The sequence below is a fragment of the Neomonachus schauinslandi genome, chromosome 7, assembly GCF_002201575.2.
Source record: "Neomonachus schauinslandi chromosome 7, ASM220157v2, whole genome shotgun sequence".
NCBI classification, from domain to species: domain Eukaryota; kingdom Metazoa; phylum Chordata; class Mammalia; order Carnivora; family Phocidae; genus Neomonachus; species Neomonachus schauinslandi.
In genome coordinates, this window is record NC_058409.1 from 108,736,852 (window position 1) to 108,748,429 (window position 11,578).

General features: G+C 39.6%; 1 long non-coding RNA gene across 1 annotated transcript in view; it reads right to left on the reverse strand.

Moving 5' to 3' along the window:
• Positions 1 to 9,351: 9,351 nt before the first annotated feature.
• Positions 9,352 to 11,578, reverse strand: part of LOC110586845 — a 3,412-nt gene continuing 1,185 nt past the window's right edge. Inside the window, exons 2-3 of the long non-coding RNA XR_002480735.1 lie at positions 10,562 to 10,606; positions 9,352 to 9,405 (exon numbers count right to left, since the gene is read on the reverse strand). This is a non-coding gene — a long non-coding RNA (uncharacterized LOC110586845). The remainder of the gene's footprint in view (positions 9,406 to 10,561; positions 10,607 to 11,578) is intronic.

An 11,578-nucleotide genomic window follows, 5' to 3' on the forward strand; every position in this document is an offset into this window, starting at 1 on the left:
TCATATTATAGCAAGGGTACCTGCTATCAGCCTGACTTAGCAGTGTTGGTATCAACACTGATCATCTGAGATAGTGTTTGTCACGTTTCTCCACTGTAAAGTTACTCTTTCCCCCTCTCTTTCTACACTGTCCACTTTGGAGCTCACTATCACAGCACACACTTCAGGACAGAAAAGCTATGCTCTCCATTCTTTTTCCTTTTTTTTTTTTTTAAGATTTTATTTATTTATTTATTTGAGAGAGAGAGAGAGAAAAAAAAACAGCATGAAAGGGGAGAGGGTCAGAGGGAGAAGCAGGCTCCCCGCTGAGCCGGGAGCCTGATGTGGGACTCGATCCCGGGACTCCAGGATTATGACCTGAGCCGAAGGCAGTCGCTTAACCAACCGAGCCACCCAGGCGCCCTATGCTCTCCATTCTTGAGGGCAGAGTTTCTACTGATTTTTAAACTATTTGTTATTTCCTCAGTGGTTGTTCTAGGGCTTAGACAGTATCTCTTAATTTGTCATAATATCCTTCAGATTAATATTAATTCCAAGATACATAGAACATTTGCCCCCCCCCCCACTTTATGCTACTGTTGTCATGTCTCTATATATTAAAACCCAACAATACAGTGTTATAATTGTTGCTTTACATAATTTTACATCTTTTGAAGAAACCAAGAGAAGACACACACACTTACTTAATACTTCCTTACTTCCCCATAACTTTTCTTCTCTCTCCTTTGTATTGTAATATTATATCTCTTTATGTTACAGACCCAGCAACTCAATTTTTGAAAGCATATTTATGGAGATATTGTATATCTCCATATACAATTTGTATTGTATTTGTATTTGTATTGATTTGTATATCATACAATTCACGCATTCAAAGCATAGCATTCAAGGGTTTCAGTGAAAGCACAGACACAGGTCACCATCCCCTGGGAAACACGTTCTATAGCCCTTAGCCATCCTCCCCTCTAACCTCCCAGTGTCTGCCTTCCTTGCTAGTATTCACAGCAGTGGTTTGTCCTGTGACCTCAATTCTTTGCAAGATCCAAGAAGAGTTGTTGGTTTCCAGTTTGTTCAGATTGTTTTTCTTGTTTTAAAAAATGGGATTGATAACTCCAAGACTATTCCGTGTCAGACAAGAAACCAGAAGGCTGCTCAGTTAATTATTCTTCATTCTTTTTTTTTTCTGTTCTCAGAATGTATACTAACAATCTAGCTTCAAATCTACTGATTCTTCTGCCAACTTAAATCTACTGTTGAGCCCCTATAGTGACTCTTCATTTCAGGTACTGTTACCTCTCAATGCCAGAATTTCCACTTGGCTCTTTCAAATAATGTTTACCTACTGATATTCTCTATTTGATGAGTTACTGTCATAAACGTAATTTCCTTTAGCTTTTTGAAACCATAATAGCTTTTTTGGAGTCTTTGCCATATGAGTTCATAATTTGGGCCTCCTCAAAGTAGTTTCTATTGCCACTACTTTTCCTGTATTGAAGGTGATAATACTCTGTTTCTCTGCATCTCTCATAGTTTTTGAGATAATACAGTGTGGCAACTTTGGATTATGATACATCCCTCTCAGGGATCATTGATGTTGCTCTGTTTTGTTAATTTTATTAGTTGGCTTCATGGCTTCCCTGGACTAATTTCCGTGGAGTCTATTTTCCCCAACAGTGTGTAGCCTCTGATGTCAGTGCTCAGTTTCCCCATGTGCTTCCCAGGAGTCACCCAGGCTCAAAAAAACGTAATGTTTAGCCAGTGATCGGTGAGAGGCTGTGCTTAGGCCCCTTGAGCCAGTAAGGCTTCCACTCCTTGTTCATGGATCTGTGTATGACTTGGGAATTCCTTCAAGCCTGCCCCATGTCTAAGAGTGACTAGTGCCTTTCAAGTGCCTGCTCCGGTTGGTCCTTGATATGTGTGTGATACCTAGACATGTGCACAGCTTTCCAGATGGATTATTATAACTACGATCTTACAGGGCACTTTTTAGCTATTTCCCTGATTCTTTCTGTTAAACTTCTGGATGGCCCGCTGTTTCATTTGTTGTTGTTTTATAGAACTATTAGAATTATAATCGCTTACAACTAAGGTCTCTATATTCACCAATGCCTAAGTCATGCGTTCCCCCCACTGTGTAGCAAATAAAGGCAGCTCCTTCCATGGAGCTGTGGAGCTCCAGCCCTCCCTTCCTCTTCTCCCTCTGGACGGGTGTCTTATTTACTGCATCGGATCAATAGAGGAGGTGGAAGGGGCAGCCTATTTTTCCTGGAGTGACACATCTATCCTACAAGTGGAGTTGAGGAAACTTCTTGGCTTCTCCTCTTGGCATAGAAACTCCACCCTACAAGTGGGATTTTGGAGGAGAAATGGGAGCCCAAGGTCTTTTTGAGTCACTCCTTCCAGGATAGAACCTCTGCTCTATAAGTGGGACCTGGGAGAATGATAGCTTGCTGTCCTTTCATCCTGCCCCCTAGCATGAAACATCTGCCCTACAAACTAGAGTATGGGGGGTGGGGTGGGATCAGGGCCCCAGGACTCTTGGCCTTCCTTGCCTTGGGTAAAGCCTCTGCTGTATAAGGCAGGAGCTAGGTTGGGCATGGAAGCCCCAGTCTTCTCAGCTGCAGCTGACTAAAATTGAGCTTCTTAATATGCAGCCAGAGTGGCAGATGAGGCTCTCCTTTGAGGATGACAGGCTTGAATGAGATTTTAGCCCCTTAATAGGATCTTTTTTTTCTGAGTCCCTTTATTTCACTGAAAAGGTTTATCAGGTTGTTGATAGTTAAAGTCTTTTAGGGGCGCCTGGTTGGCTCAGTCAGTTGAGCGTCCAAGTGTTGATCTCGGCTCAGGTCTTGATTTCGGGGTTGTAAGTTCAAGCCCCATGTTGGGCTCCACGCTGCGTGTGGGGCCTATTTATAGAAAATAAAGAAAATAAAGTCTTTTAAATCATTCTCTTGTCATTTGAAATCTAGAATAGTTGGTTTTTCTTTAACTCTGTAAGACTCCAAATGTCTGGACTCTATTTGCTTTCATTTTGGCTGGTCAATCATTAATTTTGCCCAAGTTTATCTCTTTCTTGTAATAGTTTGCCAAAGCCAGCTAAGATCAATCAGCAAATATTGCCAATATTCTGTTTTCTAGTATCTTCTAGAGGTGTCAGCACAGTCGGCTTATGTAGAGGAGACAATTTTACCATATGTTTTGCCAGTTTGTCACCATCTTTCCAGGTTCTAACATCGGTTTTCTCACCGCCCCAGGATTTGGCGAATGTTACCTCTTTTAGTTTTTGTTACATTAGCAGTACACTTCTAGGAGCAACCTCTAAACAAAGTAGCTTAACACAGGAATGATGCAGGGCAGTGATTCCAGCCCCATACCCTTGTGAGAATGAAACAGAATGATGCATGCAACCCCCACAGGCCAATCTCCCTACATCAAAGCACTGATCACAGTGAACTGTTTCCTTGACTGTTTAATTTCAATGGGAACTCCAATTATACCCTTGGAAAACACAAAAATAGCTAACATCTTATGAGAACCATACATATATTATATTGTATAATCCTGGCAATAACCCAAGAAATCATGGCACGATTCTAATTCACAGAAGAGAACATGAGGCTCAAAGCAAATCCAGAATCTAGATCTAGCTGGCTCCAGAAGGAGACCTCTCACACCAACTCTTGTATGTTTCCTGTCTGTATTCCTAAATCTCTATTAAAACTCACTTCCGAAGAATGAAGTTCCATCTTGAATTAATAAATAAGGAACAAGTTGATTTCTAATGCCGTAGATAGTCATATGTAAATTTGCAGGATATCTCCGCAAATTTTATTTTAAAAAATGAAGGATTCTCTGGGGTGTCTGGGTGGCTCAGCTGGTTAAGCATCTGCCTTCAGCTCAGGTCATGATCTCAGGGTCCTGGGATCAAGCCCCACGTCTTGCTCCCTGCTCAGCGGGAAGCCTGCTTCTCCCTCTCCCTCTGCTGCTCCCCCTGTTGTGCACTCTCTCTCTGCCAAATAAATAAAATCTTAAAAATATAAAATAAAAATGAATGATTCTCTCTGAAAAAAGTCCCTACATTTCTGAATTGTAAAATCCTTATTAAAGTATTTCTTACTATTCTATCACAAGGTGAATTAGGAAATGCCAAATAGACAGAAATGGTGCACAGTAAAATGAACCCCCAAACATATTGTTGGGTTATGGAGTACTTATAATTTGTATCTTCAGCTTTATGAAGTAATCCAGTGAAAAAGAGCAGTAGTGTATGTATTAGGGCTAGGGCCTGGGCTAGGGCTGCCATAACAAAATGTCATAAACTGGGTAGCTTAAGAAACAGAAATTTATTTTCTCACACTTCTGGAGACTGGGAGTCCAAGATCAAGGTGCCAGCACAGTTGGTTTCCTCTGAGGCTACCCTCCTGCTGCCTCTTCACAGGGTCTTTCCTCTGTCACCTGCATCCCTAGTGTCCTAATCTCCTCTTCTTATAAGGACACCAGTCAGATTGGAGTAGGGGCCAGCCTAATGGCCTCATTTTAACTTCATTGTGCTTTAGAGGCCCTATTTCCAAATACAGTCACACTCTAAGGTACTGGGCATTAGGGCTTTAATTAGTGAAGACAATAACAGTATGTAAGAAGAGGGTAATTTAGTCACCAAAAACAATTATTTAAATTATAGTGAATGTCGTAAGAAGCCATGGCTATTTTCTTTCGCTCATTCTCATATATCTATGTCGTATGTACATATGAACAACAACAACACCTTTTCATATTCTTTCATTGATCAAAATGAGCAGAAGTCATATATATGTGTGTATACATACACACACACGTACTAGCAATGAACAGGAAAAAAAGTTAATTTTACACTTTAGAATCTTTTTAATTGAAGTATAGTTGACATATAATATTAGTTTTAAATTCTTCTTGAATGACATATTTTCTGTTAAAGAGAAGAAAAATAGTATTATTCAATGTGGAAGATCTTGGTAGATGGCATTGTACATGTAATACTTATTTTATATTCATATTTATGTTAACTTCAAATATACAATTCCAATATATGATTTATGTTATGTGGCGTATAACATATTATAATACAACTAGGACTATAATGCTTTCATACTTTGCAAATTGTCCACATATGCTTTTCTAATTTTGTTCTGACTAGTCCACTTACTAATATTCCAAAGGTCTTTGTAGGCCATAGTGAGCGTTTATCCTTCAACGAGGTGTACTTTCTGTAATATCTTTGAGAAATGCTTTGGCATCACATATGGAATACGATTTCTACAAAAACATAGCTACATACTTTAAAAATATGTTGAATAGGCTTGACTTCTTGATACATACTAAGATTTGATTTCTACTGAGGCTTTTATTTGTAGATATTCCCATATTAGTTTCTTTTAAGGAATTTTTTCTTGATGAGTCCTTTTATGTCGACAGAAGGCTGAGCTATGTCTGAAGGCTTTTCCACATTGATTGCATTTGTAGGGCTTTTCTCCTGTGTGAGTTCTGTGATGTATAATGAGGTCAGACTTCTCAGAAAAGGCTTTTTTACACTCATTACATTCATAAGGTTTCTCCCCAGTATGGATTTTCTGATGTCTCATAAGACATGACACTTCACTGAAAGCTTTCTCACACCTGGTACACAATAAGGTTTCTCTCCTGTGTGTATTCTCTGATGTACAAAGAGGTGTGACTTCATGCTGAAGGCTCTCCCACATTCATCGCACCCATAGGGTTTCTCTCCAGTATGAGTTCTCTGATGAATGTTGAGGTGTGATTTTTGGAAAAAGGCTTTCCCACACTCACCACATTTATAGGGTTTCTCCCCAGTGTGGATTCTCTGATGTTCGATGAGGTGTGACTTATGGGTGAAAGATTTTCTACATTCAGTACACTCGTAAGGTTTCTCTTGAGTATGGATCCTCAGATGGATAACAAGGTTGGATTTCTTGCTGAAGGCCTTTCCACACTCCGTACACACAAAGGGCTTTTCTCCTGTATGAGTTCTCTTATGTATAATGAGGTCTGACTTCTGGAAGAAGGCTTTCCCACATTCGCTACATTCATTCTTTCTTCTGTTACCACTAAATGAGCCTAAATAATTCAAACTCCTACCATAGGAGGCATATTTTTGGAGTCTTTGTTTGGAAGAAACAAAGTCTGTGCTCAGAGGAAATATATTTCTAAGTGCATTACATTTGTTGCCCTTTTCCGCAGTCACAGTTTCCTGGTCAATGAATGCAACATGTTTCAAAAATGTTTCTTGGTTCTCTTGGTGTCTTTCCAAGGGGTTATCAAGTTGCCAGACTTCTTCTATAAGGAAGCATAATTAGCTCTGTTTGTGAATATTTCTGCTAATATATTATGGCTCATAACTTTTCACCCTATTGTGAGATTGAATCTTTACTTTAAGGCCTAGTATCCCTAATGAACAGAAATACCAAGGCTACATGGAATCTATACCCCTGAGCTTTGTAAGAAAACCACAACTTAAAAAAAAAATCATATTCGTAGAGACAGAAATAGAGAATATGACAAAGAACACAAATATATCTGGCTGTCTGCAAACAGGACTTTGCAAACTGGGAAGAAAAACAAAAATAATTACAAGGTGCAATAAAAAGGAACAAAGGAGGACAGCTGTTATGGGGTCAATAGGAAGAGCCCATCTAGAGAATTACAATGACTGCTGAAATGGTGATCAGAGGAAATAAAGGAGAGATTGGATGAGGAACAGAGAGATCTGAGCTGGTGTCTCATCGACTCATTGTTGGATTGCTCTAGTTTAATCCTCACTCGTCTCTCTACTTCCAATGTCTCTGAGCTCGTCTAGTCATCCATCAGCATGAAACGGACTTGACAAAGCCATCGAGCCCACTTGCAAGCAGTAGCCAGTGCCTCAGAAAGCCATAACAGTAATTCGTTCTTATATGGGTGTGAAGGCCCAGGAACCCATGTGTCCAGTAAGAGAGAAATAAGCCACAGAATAAGCCAAATACAAATGCCTCAGGGTTAGATTAACTATTGAATTCTCACTCCTGAGTGTGTCATCTTAGTCTATTAATAGTTCACAGATACTACATTAATCCTGACTTTTAAATACTCTCCCCCCTTTCTTCTCTACCTAGCACATATAGAAGAGGAATCACAGTTAAGAAAACAGGTACTAAGTCCAGATTACCAGGGTTTCAATCCTACCTCCATCACTAATTAGACATGTGGCAGAGGTCAAGTTCCTTGATCTCTTTGGGCCTCAACTTCCCTTTCTATAAAAAAAGGGATAATAATAGCACCTACCTTGTAGTGTTGTCATGAGAATTAAATGAGTCAATAGACGTAAAGTACTCAGAATACTGCCTCACACATAATACGTTTTGTCAGTTAGATACCATTTTTTAAAATTAATTAATTAATTAATTAATTAATTAATTAATTTATTTATTTGAGACAGAGCGAATGAGAGACAGAGAGCATGAGAGGGAGGAGGGTCAGAGGGAGAAGCAGACTCCCTGCCGAGCAGGGAGCCCGATGCGGGACTCGATCCCGGGACTCCAGGATCATGACCTGAGCCGAAGGCAGTCGCTTAACCAACTGAGCCACCCAGGCGCCCTAGATACCATTATTACACGTATTATTACTGACAACTATGTGCTTGCCACTTTTGCTTTACATCGTGTTTTCCAAATTTCTGGATTCTATTAACGTGGAGACACTAAGCAGCAGATTTCTCACTCTGGATCTAAAACCCTATCTGTCTTCATTTTCATCTATTTTATAAACCTCTGACAGTACTTGACTACTGTTAAACTTATGCTACCTACATCCAGAGCAATAAAGTCATTCCCCGGCTCAGAATTCAATAATTCTCCTGAACTTCCTAACCCAGTTCCTGACATATGAGCCATCAGTCTTTAAAGAAAGTGAGTAGATTTCTATTCTTTATCCAACACTCGTTCCCCAGAGGCTAGACTGGACACCTCTCCTAGGAAGATACACACATGGCCAAAAAACACATGAAAATGTGCTCAACATCACTAGTCATTCAGTGCAAATCAAAACCATAAGATACCACTTCATACCCATTAGGATTGCTACTAGAAAAAAACAAAACAAAAAATAACAAGCGTCAGTGAGGATGTGGAAAAATTGGAACTTTTGTGCACTGCTGGTGCGAATGTAAAATTGTGTGGTAGCTGTGGGAAACATCACAGCAATTCCTTAAAAAATGTAAACACAGAATTACCACATGGTCCAGCAAATTCACTTCTGGGTGTATACATAAAAGAATTGGAAGCAGGGGCTCAAACAGAAATTTGGACACCAACGTTCTTGGAAGCATTATTCACAGGAGCCCAAAGGTAGAAACAACTCAAATGTTCACTGCAAATAAATGTAAAAACAAAATGTGGTATACACATACAACAGAGTATTCTTCAGCCCTAAAAATCAATCAAATTCTATCACATGCCACAACGTGGATGAACTTCGAAGATATACTAAGTAAAATAAATCAGACATAAAAGGACAAATACTGTTTGATTCCATTTATATGAGGTATCCAGAATAGTAAGATTCTGAGCAAAGAAAGTGAAGTAGTGGTTAGCAGTAGCTAGCAGGGGAGGTAGGGCAGGGAGGTATAGTTTAACGGGTACAGAGTCTCGGCTGGTGGTGATGAAAGAGTTCTGCAGATGGATGGTGGTGATGGTGCACATCAACGTGAATGTACTTAATGCCGCTGAACCATACACTTAAAAATAGTAAATTCTATGGTATGTATATTTTGCAAAAATTAAAAAAAGGCAAAAAAACTTCTCAAAGTCTTAAATGAAGTTGGTTAAGAATCACAGGCAGAATATACCTGGAAGGGAAAATGTCACTCTCTAATAGCCATGCAGAGAAGAGCATTGATGTGGGAAGGTGATATATGGAAATGACATTCAGGTAAATAAGGAACTTATGTCAACCATCCCAGTTGTTTTCAAAGGGCCAAAGGCTTTAAGAAGAGAGCCCTGAAGCATATTTTTCAAAGATGCCAACCCTTACTGATCAACTGTGATCTTTTAAAAAATTTTCTTTTAAATTCCAGTAAACATATAGTGTTACATTAGTTTCAGGTATGCAATATAGTGATACAACAGTTCCGTATATTTCTCAGGGCTCAGGACAAGTATACTCTTAATCCCCTTCACCTATTTCACCCATCCTCCCACTATCTCTGCTCTGGTAACCATCAGATCAACTGTGATCTTAATTTCATTCACTTCCATCCACAGAGTCCTTTACCTAACTCACCTGCATAGTTCCAATTTGGGATTTCTCTCTCCACCATCCATGGTTCTTCACCTTGTTCCAACTTGTGGATCACAGATGGCTTTGTGGTTTGATATCCTGTCAATGGGAAATGATAGAGGATTTGGACCTAGCTACCTGGGCTTCAGGTCCTTTGAACTCTGAACTTCATCAGGGACTTCCTGATGAAGGTGCCCATTTGTACCTGAAAAAGAGAGGTCTTTAAACAAACTTGAAGCCAAACCTCCCAAAGACTGTCAATCTTAAATCTACTAAGACCCAGAGCCATACTTGTAAAAGTACTTCAAAGGGCTGATTATTTGGAGCAACTGAGAAAGGTAAGGTAGTTAACGAAGCACATGCCAATCAACACTGGGAAATGGTCCTCACCCACTGAGATGAGGTTGATATAGTTCTCTAGCATCACATCCCTGTATAGATCCCTCTGGGGAAGGTCCAGATACTGCCACTCCTCCTGGGTGAAATCCACAGCCACATACTTGAATGATACTGGTCCCTGCAACAACACATTCCTATTCCAACTAAAGTCATCAGTACTGCACAAAATGGAAAAAAAAAAAGCATGGCAACTTGTTTAAAGCATGCTCATTATTTGATAATGCTTCTTAAAATTTGGCCCCATTTCATTTTGGGTGATAGTATACTAATTTGGTCTCATTCTGTTTCTCCTGCCCTATGCTTTGATGCCCATTTGTCTAGTTTTATGTTCCATTTTGTGGGTAACACAAAAATCATATTTGAAACATTTTACACTGAATATTCATTATTCATTAGGCCATTCTTTCATTAAGTCATTAAGCAAATATTTACTGAACACCCCATACACATCCAGAACTGATTGTCCTAGATGCAAAGGACCAAATATCAGAATTCGATCCAATTTGCCAAGGCACAGAAAAGATGCTCACTTGGTATCAAGTTATACAAAGAGAAGGCGGCACTGTTCTAAATGCTCTTGATAAGTTTTTTTTAACAAAGTATTTTAATTGTCAATGTTTAAATTAACAATGTACTAATTATCTGTTTTGCTATTTTTCATTTTCCTATACTTGTATGACCAACAGTAAGAGGATTTAATGTTTTAACCAACATTTTTAAAGGTCACAGAACAACTATAACCAATATAAAAATCCCATTGATTATTAAGATTTCTTTGCATGATTTTAGCTCACATGGTCATTTTTACAGTCCTCCACTACTGTTCCTATATAATGAATGGAACAAACTAACTCACCTGGGACTTGGTCATTTTCTGCAGCCTTTGGGTGAAGACAGAGATCTATGAACACAGAGGTAGGGGGAGAGATGGAGCCATGAGAGACCAGGTATGACTTGAAGATCCCAGAATCCCTGGTGTAACAAAGCCATCCACAGCTGCCTCAACAGTTCAGTAGGGGAAGCCACTCTGTGGGAGAATGTCTCCTGGGCCCTCCAGAACTCATTGTGAGAAAAACCACAGATTTGCACTAAGATTTAGCTGCAAGACTATCTGTTGCAGCACTTCTTAACATACTGAAAAATTGGAACAAATTAAGGAACTGGTAAAACAAACAGATATATACTCCAAAGATAAAGTAATTTACAGTCATCAAAAATGATGTTGCCAAGTATTTATCAGTATGTAATGGCAGTTGGTGCACATCCTTCTCTGACCATTTAGTCATGCCGTCTGTGGATTCTAACCAGGGCTGTAGGAACAGACAGGTTGGAGTCTGAAGATAGAATGTACCAGCAACAGGTTCTCAGTGGGACCCAGGAACTGCGGAAGAGACACCAACAGACCCTGGACATATAATGTCCACATCGTGAGATTCGTGCCACAGTCTTTCTGGAATCTTTCCCGGGGAGCTGAGTTGCCGATCCCTGTGTTTTAAGCTAAGGGGGAGGAGAGGTCAGTTAAATGCTATGTTTTAGGTTGGGAGACATATAAAGAGTAGGAGATTTGGAGGAAAATATTTGGGCTTGAATTTACCTCTGGCTGTTTAACTTTGGGCAAGTCAGTCAACCTCACCTCTCCAGCCTCAGTAAAATTAGAAATCATATCTGTGTTATATCAGAGATTAAGGTAAGAAGCATATTTTGATTAAGGTAACAAACATATTTTACAGAACAACCTAATGTTAATATGTTAATGTGTGTGTGTGTCCATGCTGGCTGTTTCCTCTACCCAGCACACTCTTCTATTTCTTTCTTTTTTTTTTAAGATTTATTTATTAGAGAGATAGACGGGGGGGGGGGGGGGGGGGGGGGG